This window comes from Prionailurus viverrinus, chromosome D1 (assembly GCF_022837055.1).
Source record: "Prionailurus viverrinus isolate Anna chromosome D1, UM_Priviv_1.0, whole genome shotgun sequence".
NCBI classification, from domain to species: domain Eukaryota; kingdom Metazoa; phylum Chordata; class Mammalia; order Carnivora; family Felidae; genus Prionailurus; species Prionailurus viverrinus.
Window position 1 is genome coordinate 73,596,680 of NC_062570.1, and position 12,961 is coordinate 73,609,640.

At 38.6% G+C, this 12,961-nt stretch overlaps 1 long non-coding RNA gene across 2 annotated transcripts in view; it reads right to left on the reverse strand.

Annotated features, from left to right (window-relative positions):
• The window catches only part of LOC125177142 (uncharacterized), a 39,536-nt gene that overhangs the window by 14,268 nt on the left and 12,307 nt on the right, over nt 1-12,961 (reverse strand). The window contains exons 3-4 of one of the 2 annotated variants that reach the window (XR_007156517.1): nt 5,882-5,985; nt 5,222-5,561 (exon numbers count right to left, since the gene is read on the reverse strand). This is a non-coding gene — a long non-coding RNA (uncharacterized LOC125177142). Of the gene's footprint in view, nt 1-5,221; nt 5,562-5,881; nt 5,986-12,961 lie in introns of those variants that run through there. The other variant, XR_007156518.1, reaches the window with a different exon arrangement.

Below are 12,961 nucleotides of genomic sequence, written 5' to 3' on the forward strand. Positions count from 1 at the left end.
AGAGAGAGGGAGACAGAATCGAAAGCAGGCTCCAGGCTCTGAGCCATCAGCCCAGAGCCCGACGAGGGGCTCCAACTCATGTACTGCGAGATCGTGACCCGGGCTGAAGTCGGACGCTCAACTGACTGAGCCACCCAGGCGCCCCTGTATTCTGTTACTTAATCAGTGTGGTATAATTCTGAAGTAGCAGCCATGTAGTATATAAGGAAAAATTATAAGAGACTGAAACGGACCAACAAAATTACTGATGTCTTCAGTGGAAAATAGGTCTTATCTAGCACATATTTCCAGTTATCTGATTCTATAGGGTCTCTGAGCATTTTGTTGGCTATGAGTTATATATAACACTATAAATTATAGATAGCTGATACTGGTACAATGACTCCTATCTACAGACATGCAAGTGAATTTTGCTTGGCCGAGATTCAGTTGATTTCCCTCCCCCACTGTGGAAGAAGTCAGTTTTGCATTTATTAAACAGACTCTTCAGTATTCCCGATGGCTTTTATATGAGCCTACTCCTTGGATTCTCTCTGAATCCGTTGCCAAATATCACGAACACAATCTGTTATAAGATGAAGCAGAGTTTATTGCTTACCATGGTAAGGAAGAAAACCACTTCACAAAGCTTTGGCAGTATTTTGGAGGGAGAAGGCAAAGACAGAATTTACAGAGAATTGGAAGTTTGATGTAGGGTGAGTCTTTCAAAATAAGGACTTAATTATGATTAGGTAAGGATCATGATACAATAGTTTGGGTTTGGTAGAAACAACCAAGAAATGGATTTGAGGAAAGGGATTCAAAGAAACCTAAGGGGCAAACTATTGATGTTTTCCATTAGAGTGTTGATGATTCCTCCATGAAGTTCCCATAATAAACAATCAAACCATTTGTCTGGGCAGGAGACTCCAGGAAAAATTAAGTGATGCTAAGTGAAGACAGGAGAATAACAAACTCATGCCAATGCAGGCAGAAATAGCACCAGGTCATATTAAAGTTAGGTATGGTTCCCTTTTTCAGTGTCTGGCTGAGTGTTAGGGTTGCCAGGTAGCTGGTTTAGGTTTCATAGTTGTAACATCTTATTGGTTCCCTCATTAATAAGTGAATTAAATAACGTCTTTGGTATGTGTTCATTTTATATCTATGTGAGAGTCATGATTTTTAAAATATTACCTCCAAATAGGCAAAAGAATCCAAGTGATTTAAAATATGAAGAGTTAAATAGAATTGGGTAGTTCCTGATACAGATATGTAATATCCTGATTAGAAAATGAATAGGTAAATCTGTCATGAGTAGATAAATCTGTTCATTGTGAACAGGTAAATGGTGCTTGGTAAAAATAAGTCTTTTACTATAAGATCTCAGTTTTTTTTTTTTTTTATTTTTTTTTTCAACGTTTATTTATTTTTGGGACAGAGAGAGACAGAGCATGAACGGGGGAGGGGCAGAGAGAGAGGGAGACACAGAATTGGAAACAGGCTCCAGGCTCTGAGCCATCAGCCCAGAGCCTGACGCGGGGCTCGAACTCACGGACCGCAAGATGGTGACCTGGCTGAAGTTGGACGCTTAACCGACTGCGCCACCCAGGCGCCCCTCAGTTTTATTTTTAATAGCATTTGTCAGCAAAGGAAATTGCTTTAGTTTTGCTACCAGGCTGGCTTAAGTAAAGGGAACTTGTTTTTATGAAACAGGCTGGGTGTGGGTAAGGGGTGGTGAGTCAAGGGTTTCTAGTTTTGTGGGACTGAACCCTGACAGATCAAAGGTGGTATTTCCAGAGTCTGGCCATGTCAGTCCTTCCCTATTGCAAGAAATATTTCAGCTGTGTCTGAACCTGCACCTCAGTGGGTTTGCTCCACCATGTCAATTCATCCTCAGACAATGTCTCTGCTCAGGATCCCAGTGGCACTTCTCTAGGGAAGGTTTTTGAAGAAGTTTCTCAGGATATTTGGACATAATCTTCTTCACCTGGGTGGACTGGCTTCCAGTAGCCAAAGCACTCAGTTTTCTGGCCCAATAAGTGATTATTGAATCTAAATGTATCTGGCTTCTGGAATCAGAAAGTGTTTATCTCTCATTGCCCCAGGAAAGGGATTACAGGGACAGGGAAGAGCTTGGGAGGGATTCAGTTTCTGAATCAAGAAGCCAGATAAAGTCAGATTTAACACACACTAGAAACACTTAAGAGAGTAGCACTGACAACTAAGAACAAGAAACAAAGGCCAGACCAGGCTAGCCTGGCCAACTGAAGACCATATCCCAGTTCCTATAATGATGTTGATGTCTGATCCTTTCTTTTTTCTTTTTAAATTTTCTTTGGGAAAAGAAAGGTTCTTAGAAAAATGTAACAAACACCTGCTATCACCTAGAACAAAAAACCGAAGTGTATAAATATGGTAATAGCATATACGATGATTTATTCCTAAAGATTTTATTCTTTTTTTTTTTTAATTATTTTTAACATTTATTTATTTTTGAGACAGAGAGAGACAGAGCATGAACAGGGGAGGGGCAGAGAGAGAGGGAGACACAGAATCTGAAACAGGCTCCAGGCTCTGAGCTGTCAGCACAGAGCCCGATGTGGGGCTCGAACTCACGGACTGTGAGATCATGACCTGAGCCGAAGTCGGACACTTAACCGACCAATCCACCCAGGCGCCCCCGCTAAAGATTTTATTCTTTTTTTTTTTTTTAATTTTTTTTTTCAACGTTTATTTATTTTTGGGACAGAGAGAGACAGAGCATGAACGGGGGAGGGGCAGAGAGAGAGGGAGACACAGAATCTGAAACAGGCTCCAGGCTCTGAGCCATCAGCCCAGAGCCTGACGCGGGGCTCGAACTCACGGACCTCGAGATCGTGACCTGGCTGAAGTCGGACGCTTAACCGACTGCGCCACCCAGGCGCCCCTAAAGATTTTATTCTTAACTGCTACACCCAACATGGGGCTTGAATTCACAACCCTGAGACCAAGAGCCACATGCTCTACCAACTGAGCCAGCCAGGTGCTCCTCATATACAATGATTTTTTAAAATGCAGTTTTTTCTTCCTTTTTCTTGACTCCTCCCTTATTTACCTTCCCTTTCCTTCCTCTACCCACATTAAACCCCCTACGCCATATTAATAAGCTAGTCTTTTAAAATATTACTTGTATAATCCTACAAAAATCTACTTAGTTATATCTACCCATACATATACATACATATTTTTAAAAATGGGATCTACTTGTCAGGAAAAATTGTGAAAAAATTTTAAATGGACTAACAAAATGATTACTCATGCCTGTTTAGTGCATCCTTCCCAGTTACCGCCCCCATCATTGTCTTTGAGCTAGTTTATAACTCTGTAAATTGTAGAAAACAGAGAATAATGCAGCTGTTTTTGTCCAGAGAAATGGAGATGAATTCTGTCTTGTGGATGCAATAGATTATTGCCCTGTTGATAGACCAGTTTTGTATCTAATTGTAAAATTTATTTCAACATCATTTATTCTTCTTTGAACCTATAATAATACATTCCTGGTTCCCTTATAAATTAATGAGTCAAATAAAAATTTTGATACATGTTTATATTTGTATCGGTCATGATTTTACCTTTTCAAAAAGTGCATACTTTTAACTATTTTGGAGGTTATCCACCAGCATGTCCAATGGATTTACATGAAAGGGCCAGGTAAAGTACACTGCTGGAGAAGTGTAACTCATGGCTGGCTTAAGCCCAGATACTTATTTTTTGACACATAGAAGTGAATGCTAAGTGGCCCTAGAACTTTAATTTGCCTGACTCTCTGTTTCTCTAGTTTCTTTCTTTTATTTTTAATGTTTATTTATTTATTTATTTATTTTGAGAGAGAAAAATTGCTCATGTACTGGAGAGAGAGAGAGAGAGACCGTGCACAAACTGGGAAGGGGCAGAGAAAGAGGGAGAGAGAGGACCCCAGCAGGCTAAACGCTGTCAATGCAGAGCCCAATGCCAGGCTTGATCCCACAAACCGTGAGATCATAATCTGAGCAGAAATCAAGAGTCAGATACTCAACTGACTGAGCCACCCAAGTGCCCCTGTTTTTCTAGTTTCTTATTTCCTCTACTAATTTTGTGCTGTATTTATTTATAATTTTTTAAAGTAAATGTTTTAATGTTTATTTATTTTTGAGAGAGAGACAGAGCATGAGTGGGGAAGGGGCAGAGAGAGAGGAAGACACAGAATCCAAAGCAGGCTCCAGGCTTTGAGCTGTCAGCACACAGCCTGATGTGGGCTCAAACCCATGAACTAGGAGGTCATGACCTGAGCCCAAGTCGGTCACTCAACCGACTGAGCCACCCTGGTGTCCCTGTGCTTTAATTTTTGTTTCTGTATATTTTATGACTGATAAGTTATTCTTCAAACTTGACAGCCATGATTGGGAATGTGGTTTTAAAGTCTGACCATTTGGTGAAATATGCAGATGGATGATACAGATCTATTTCTGTTGGATAAGAGAAAACAGAGATCTGGTTTGTTGGTCTTGTTTGTCTGTCTGCTTTAAGATCACTCACAGCTGAAGGGGTATTAGCTTCACACCAGGAGGGGTAACAACTTTTGATATCTAAAGTAGTGAGTTTTTGTGTTTCTATGTTTACTCTTCAGTTGTGTCTGAAATTGTAGATTTAGAGCTAGAAATCTAGGTCTGTGTGTACCCATTTGTATGTAACTTAGAAAGCCCTTTATTTCTTGTAGAAGTGTGAAATGCCTTCCTATCTCTGGAAGATATTAATAAATTAGTTTAGGAAGTCTTCTAAATTAAAAGAGCTCTTTTCTGGTTGGCTTATAGAGACAGCTAAGCACTCATATAAATCAACTATTCCTAAAATTCCCTTAAATAAGGAAATCAAACATCTATTTAAGTGTGCTGACTAAAAAAATTCTAACAGAAACTAACTCAGAAACATTTTAAGAATCCAAGTTCACATAAGGACACCTGGGTGGCTCAGTTGGTCGAGCATGTGACTCTTGATTTCAGCTCAAGTCATGATCCCAGGGTTGTGGGATCAAGCCCCATGTCAGGCTCTGCACTGAGCATGGAGCCTGCTAGATTTTCTCTTTCTCCCTGCTGCTCACGTTCATGCTCTCTCTCTCTCTCTCTCTCTCAAATAAAAAATAATAAATAAATTTAAAAAATCCAAGTTCACATAATTAAGGTAAACCTTTGGCGAATGAGGGTACAGATGAGGCAAAACTTTTCCTCTACCCTCTTAAGGTCTCTGGCTGGCTTGAGAATTAAGTTGACATAGATTAAGAAAGGAAAAATATACAAATTTTATTTTTACATTTACATGAGAAACTTTACAGGAAAATGAAGACCCAAAAAAGTGGTTAGGCCTAAGTGTTTATATACCAGGTTGAACAAAAAGCAGTAATTGTGAACAAGTAACTAAAATAAATATACGGGGAAGCTCAAGGAAGGTAGAATTATTTTACCAAAATTTGTACAGATTTCTTGTGACCTCGATTTCCTATCTGTGACAATAGGATGTTCTTTTCCTCCAGGTACAGAGAGGACATCTTTCACATGGAGTTTTATCTCCTGCTTGCAGGAAGAAAAGAGGAAGTCAGAGTGCTCTTCTTATACCTACTTTTTTTCAAGTGTCTTTAGCTCAAAATAATCAGTAGGCCAAATCAGCATATTTTGAGATGGCATCTTCTGAATCCCTTCAAGACTCATTTAACAATTTTGGTTTTAAAAAATAGCTATTGCTTTTCTCGGATTTATCCATGTTAAGTAAAATACAAACATACATTTTGTTCTACTTGGATTTGTTTATCCTAAACATATGGAGGTTTACTGACCAAATAAGCTAACATTACTTCTGTATCCCATTAATAAAGAAAAAAATCAGCCCTTACCGTCCAAGAACTGTCCTGGTGCTATCAGCTGGTGGGCCTCAGTGTTGCTATGAGCTAGCCTGGCGGTCACAGGTAGATCTTGATGGTGTTCTGCTGAACATGAGCTATTTCATAGAACATCAACATCAGATAAGGCCACTCTATGACCATGATAGATTAAGACAAAAACAAGCCCATTCCAAGAATCATATCCAAACACAGACACAACAAGAACATTGTCCGAGCCATAAAATACCAAATATCTCCCTATACCAGCTAGAATGAGTGACTGATGCTGCTTTACCAATTATAGTTCTAGGCTTGCTTTAGTTTACCCTCCCTATGAATAAGATTTATTGAGATACTCATAGAATTGTCCCCACTTTCTGACAATACCCAACCTAGAGTAAACCCTTTTCCCAAATCACCCAACCAAATCTCAACTTCTGTCAGTCCTTTCTAACACCCTTTTACTGAGCCACCCCACGGTTGCCCATCATATATGCTCCCTCCTGCTTCAATGAGTTATAAACCAAACTTGTTATACTCTAGGAGTGTTCCTGGTCATCTTTGACTAGTGGGTATTAATGATGTTTAAGATTATGAAATAGAAAATTGTGTTCAACTAAATTGAATCATTAAAATGACAAATGTTTTAATAGTAATTATATTTTTCAGTATGCATGATTTGTAGTAACCTGAAGTTAATTCCCAAGTTTTTAAACTTAAAACGTGGAACTGATATTAAGTAAATTGATGGATAATCATCAAATACCTAGATAACTTCTAAGTAATGTAGAATATTGCATCACTGATTATTACTAAGCATGGTTTAAGGTGTACATGGTTTTGCTTTTTTTGTGTGTATTACAGTGGCTATAATAAACATGTTAATAAACATGTTCACTTTTGCTACTTTAAGAAGTTGAAAAGAGATGGAGAAGTCGTATTACTTTATTGATCAGCTTTGCTAGTGTGCTAGAAAACTCCTGTACAACAGGTAGATCTCACTTATCCATCCTTCCAGTTTTTTTTGTGCAATAGAATTTAGTTAACTTTGGTTAAAGGTTAGTCAACATAGGGGCTCCTGGGTGGCATAGCTGGTTGAGCATCTGACTCTTGATTTCAGCTCAGGTCATGATTTCACACTTCATGGGTTTGAGCCCCACATTGGGCTCTGTGCTACATAACAGTGCAGAGCCTTGCTTGGGATTCTCTCTCTCTCTCTCTCTGCCCCTCCTCTGCTCTCTCTCTCTCTCTCTCAAAAACAAATAAACATAAAAAAAAAGTTAGTCAATATAAATGATTGAGACTATTCTAGGAGAAATACTTACAGAGAAATATAATGTATGCCTTTTTGTTTTTCAAGAAAAAATAATAGCTTTTGTTCTAAAGCAGAGATTCTCAAAGTTTTTAGTCTCCAGATTCCTTTGTACTTATACTTATCATATTGGAAATCAAACCAAGAAAATTTTAAAGACTTTTATTGATTTATTTACAGTTAGCAATGATGATTCCATGCAATAAATAATATCTAAGTATTATAAAATAGCTTTGACTTCATGGATCTGAAAGAGAACCAATGACCTAAATTATAAAGTGTCAGTTTATTCCAGAATATTAAAAAGCACAGTGAAAGACAAAACTTAAAAAGTTGATTTTATTTTCCTTATGTCCACTTGGGCTGCACAGCAAAAGAAACCATCAACAAAATGAAAAGGCAACCTATAGACTCTCAAAACTGTTAAAATGGCTATTATTATAAAAACAGAAGATAGCAAGTGTTGGTGAGGATGTGGAAAAGAGGGAACCCTGGTATACTGTTGGTGGTAATGTAATAGTACAGCCATTATGGACATTAGCATGGAAATTCCTGAAAAAGTTAAAAATAGATCCATCCTATGATTCAGCAATCACACTTTTGAATATTTATCGAAAGGAATTGAAATCAGGATCTTGGGGAGAGATAACTACACTTTCAGGTTCACTGAGGCATTATTCATAATAGCCAATATATGGAAATAATAAAAATTTTCATCAATAGATGAAAAGATAAATAAAATGTGATACATACAAACAATGGAATATTATTCAGCCTTAAAAAGGAAAAAAATCCTGCCATTCACAACAACATGGATGGACCTGGAGGACATTACACCAAGTAAAATAAGCCATAAAAAGACAAATACTGATGATCTTACTTATATGTGGAATTTAAGATAGTCCAACTCACAGAAGTAGAGAATAGAATGATGATTACCAGGGGCTGGGGAGAGGGGAAAATGGGGAGGTGATGGTCAAAGGGTCAAATTCCAGTTAAGTAAGATAAATAAGTACTGAAGATCTATTATACAGCATGGTGCCTATAGCTAACAGTCCTGTATCATACATTTAAAATGTTCTATTTTAAAACATACATTTAAAATGTTCTAGGGGCGCCTGGGTGGTGCAGTCGGTTAAGCGTCCGACTTCAGCCAGGTCACGATCTCACGCGGTCCGTGAGTTCGAGCCCCGCATCAGGCTCTGGGCTGATGGCTCAGAGCCTGGAGCCTGTTTCCGATTCTGTGTCTCCCTCTCTCTCTGCCCCTCCCCTGTTCATGCTCTGTCTCTCTCTGTCCCAAGTAAATAAACGTTGAAAAAAAAAATTTTTAAAAAAATAAAAAAAAAAAAAATAAAACATACATTTAAAATGTTCTAGGGGCGCCTGGGTGGCGCAGTCGGTTAAGCGTCCGACTTCAACCAGGTCACGATCTCGCAGTCCGTGAGTTCGAGCCCCGCGTCAGGCTCTGGGCTGATGGCTCAGAGCCTGGAGCCTGTTTCCGATTCTGTGTCTCCCTCTCTCTCTGCCCCTCCCCCGTTCATGCTCTGTTTCTCTCTGTCGCAAAAATAAATAAACGTTGAAAAAAAAAATTAAAATGTTCTAGAGTAGATCTTACGTTAAGTGTTGTTACCATACATGCACGCGCGCGCGCGCGCGCGCACACACACACACACTCACACACACACACACTCACACACACACAACACTAACAACAACAACAACAGTAAAGAGGGTGGGAGGAAACTTTGGGGAATGATGGATATGTGTGACCTTGATGGTGGTGATGGTTTCACAGGTATCTACTTATCTCCAAACTGTATTTGTTGAATTGAGCTGTATATGTTAAATATGTATAGCTTTTTATATGTCAGTCATAGCTCAATAAAGTAGCAAAAAAAAGTAAAAAAAATTTTGTTTACAGTTCTTTTGGGCTTTAGCCTAAGTATATATATCCCAAAATACTGTGGTCAAAAGTTACCTGAGTTACTAACTTTTTTATCTTTGAATTTTGGCCACACTCTGTGGTCTGACCTAGTTCATGATTCCTTAGGGGCTAATTCCATACCCAAGGAAAATCCCAAACCAATCTATAGCCCAAAATGGAACCCACATCTCAGATCAAACCTGCTGCCCAGTCCAAACATTCAGGTCAGAAACCGGTTTATAATTCAATCAGAATTGCAGCAGTACCATTCTCAATACAATGCGGTACCCAGATTTGTATTGACATAGATAAACAACCATGTTGTCCTTACCTAAGAGATCAGCTCAACTTGGAGCATAGTATGTGCCAGTACAGCTTGACACAGACACCAAACCACTCCTGACTAACCTAGATTAGAACCAAAGCCTGGTTTAGGATGGCCTAGAGCCCAGAATATGCTAGCTCATTCCCAGACTCATTCCTTTATTAATTTGTTCAATAAATGTTTATTGTAGGCTTACTAGCTTCTAAGTACTGTGGTAGGTATTAATGCTTATCTTGGCATGGGAGCATTCCTGAGAGGCCTGCATCACCCTGGACACCAAAACGCACAATCTAGCTCCTCTTCCTGGGTAGTCAACACTTCTCGACTGGTGTCATCAGATAAGTTCTCACAGAATTTTCTCATGACATCGTATGGCGATTTTTTATTACATAATAGCAAGTTCCATCATAGCCCCACCCATAACCTTTTGACCCAGTAGATTTCTATATCTCCCTAGGACCATTCATTCAACAAATATTTATTAAATGTCTTTAGATTACTAAGCCCTGGAGACACAAAAATACTGCCTTTAAGTAACTCACTGTCTTGATTTTTACCGAAGGAGATGAACACATTAAAAGAAAAGCTTACTCTGGTTCTATAACAAAAGTATAACTTCTTTAATAAAGGTATCTTCAAAATTCTATGACAGCCTAATGGAGGAGTTCTTTCTTAATGCTAGGAGGGCATGGTTAGGGAAAATGATTTCTCCACTGTTCCTTGAAGAATGAGTAGGAGTTTAGTGAGAGAGAAAGACGTTCCAAGAAAAGAAGCAGTCTGAACCAGGGCATATAGACAGTAAGGAGAATAGGATGCTCCAAGGACAAATAATAGATGTTATAGAATATCTTATCCTTGGAAGACATAAAGGTTTATACCATTTGAGGATAATAAGATTTGTTCTACACCTGACCCAGGATGTTTGACACCAAAGATATATCTGACAACAGACATATAATAAGAATTATGCCAATATTAATGAATTTTGGGGAAAAGTATCTTATAAATTGATTTCTGCTGATACAGCTTAATTTCTTTATTTTTTAATTTTATTTTTTATTTTTTTTAATTTACATCCAAATTAGTTAGCATATAGTGAAACAATGATTTCAGGAGTAGATTCCTTAATGCCCCTTACCCACTTAGTCCATCCCCCCTCCTACAACCTCTCCAGTAACCCTCTGTTTGTGCTCCATATTTATGAGTCTCTTTTGTTTTGTCCCCCTCCCTGTTTTTATATTATTTTTGTTTCCCTTCCCTTATGGCCATCTGTTTTGTCTCTTAAAGCCCTCGTATGGGTGAAGTCATATGATTTTTGTCTTTCTCTGACTAATTTCACTTAGCATAATACCCTCCAGTTCCATCCACGTAGCTGCAAATGGCAAGATTTCATTCTTTTTGATTGCCGAGTAATACTCCATTGTGTGTGTATATATATATATATACACCACATTTTGTTTATCCATTCATCCATCGATGGACATTTGGGCTCTTTCCATACTTTGGTTATTGTCGATAGTGCTCCTATAAACATGGGGGTGCATGTGTCCCTTAGAAACAGCACACCTGTATCCTGTGGATAAATGCCTAGTATTGCAATTGCTGGGTGGTATGGTAGTTCTATTTTTAGTTTTTTGAGGAACTTCCATACTGTTTCCCAGAATGGCTGCACCAGCTTGCATTCCCATTAATTTCTTTTTAATGTTTTTAATTTATTTTTGAGAGAGACAGAGCACAAGTGGGGGAGGGGCAGAGAGAGAGGGGGACACAGAATCTGAGGCAGGCCAGCACAAAGCCCAATGAGGGGCTTGAACCCATGAACCATGAGATCATGACCTGAGCTGAAGTTGGACACTCAACCAACTGAGCCACCTAGGCACCCCTTTCATTTCTTGATTAATGAATAAATTGCAAAGCTCTGAAATACATAATATGGGCAAAATGCTCTGAGGTCAGAGTGGCAGGATCAGAAAGAATATTCTTGGGAATAAACGGGCAGGATATAAATATTCTGCTGCTTCTATCCTTGTCACAATGATTTTTATAAGGTCTGTATACCTTTTTATATCAGAGATTGCCTTTCCGTCCTATGACATACTTCCTCAATGTCGACACAGCTTTTTGTTATATGGAATTCACCAAACCAGTGTCACAAACTTAAATGCCTATAAGTGCTAGGTGGATAATATGAGTAAAGCTGGCTAAGTGGGGACTGGTAAACTAAAAGTATCTGCTTTGCCCAAAGAAGGAAGCTGTTATATTGCTACAGCTAGCCGCTGCCACGTAGGAAGGCAGACAAAGCATTGTCAGAACTCCAACATTTTCAAGAGAAGCCAAAAATTCTGATTTTTATTATGGAAACTCCCAATTTGGCAACTAACTGGGAAAAACCCCAGCCCACTAAGGAGGCCAACAAAACAAGTCTATGGGCCTGATTCTACTCCTGGGCACCAGTTTGTGAGACTTTGTCTAAACCTTTCGTAGTTTTCTGTGATATCATACTTGAAAGAATGAAGGACTGTTCCATTTCCTTCTGACATTACTGATTTCCCAAATATGGACTCATTCCTCCTCCTCTTGTGCAGTACTATTTTGTACCACCTTCTAGTGATTTCAGAGTTTGCCCAACCCTTGAGGCATCAAATTTTACCCCTCTCCTTGTGCTATCATGAACTATGCTAACAGTCTTCCCTCCACTCTCGTCTAGCCACACCCTTAATGACAAATGAATGGCCCTACCACCTTGGAAAGACAACTCATTCCTCCATATCGTTGCAATCCTTTGCATATCTCTTTGTATCAACCCTTGTGTCATGATGATGACATGATGGTGACCTCATCCCAGGACTGCAACTTGTGATGGGGAGTTGGAAGATAACCATTTGTATGGCATCACAAAAAGATGACGTTGTTTGGGAAAGTTTCATGATGTCATATAAGAAAATGTCTGCATTAACATGGGGCACCTGGGTGGCTCAGTTGGTTGAGTGTCTGACTCTTGATTTCAGCTCAGGTCATGATCCCAGGGTCGTGGGATTGAGCCCCATATTGGGCTCTGCACTGGGCATGGGCCTGCTTAAGATTCTCTTGCTCTCTAAAAAAAAAAAAAAAAAAAAAAGAAAGAAAGAAAAGAAAAAAGAAAATGTTTGCATTAACAAAGATTTTTGAAAGAATCATCAAAGTTATAGAAGGACGCTTAAAAATTGTGATTTAGATCCTTCAGAGTGAGTAAAAAGTATAAACTTAGTTTTCCAAGTATTTCAGGTTAACTTTTATCCTAATGTATTTTTATAGAAGATCTTGAAAGAGATTCTGCTCTCTGGATATACTGTCTGTTTCTTAACGGGAGCGAGAGGTTATCATTTTCATGGAATGAAAATCCAGAGATTAGAAATAAGATTTATTTTACTGTAGTCACTGCACATTTTAAGGCTTTTTGCTGGAAGGAAAGAAAATTATCAATGTAGCACACAATATTTATTTGATAATGTTCCTTACTACAGCATGACTAAATTTTATTCTCACTAAATT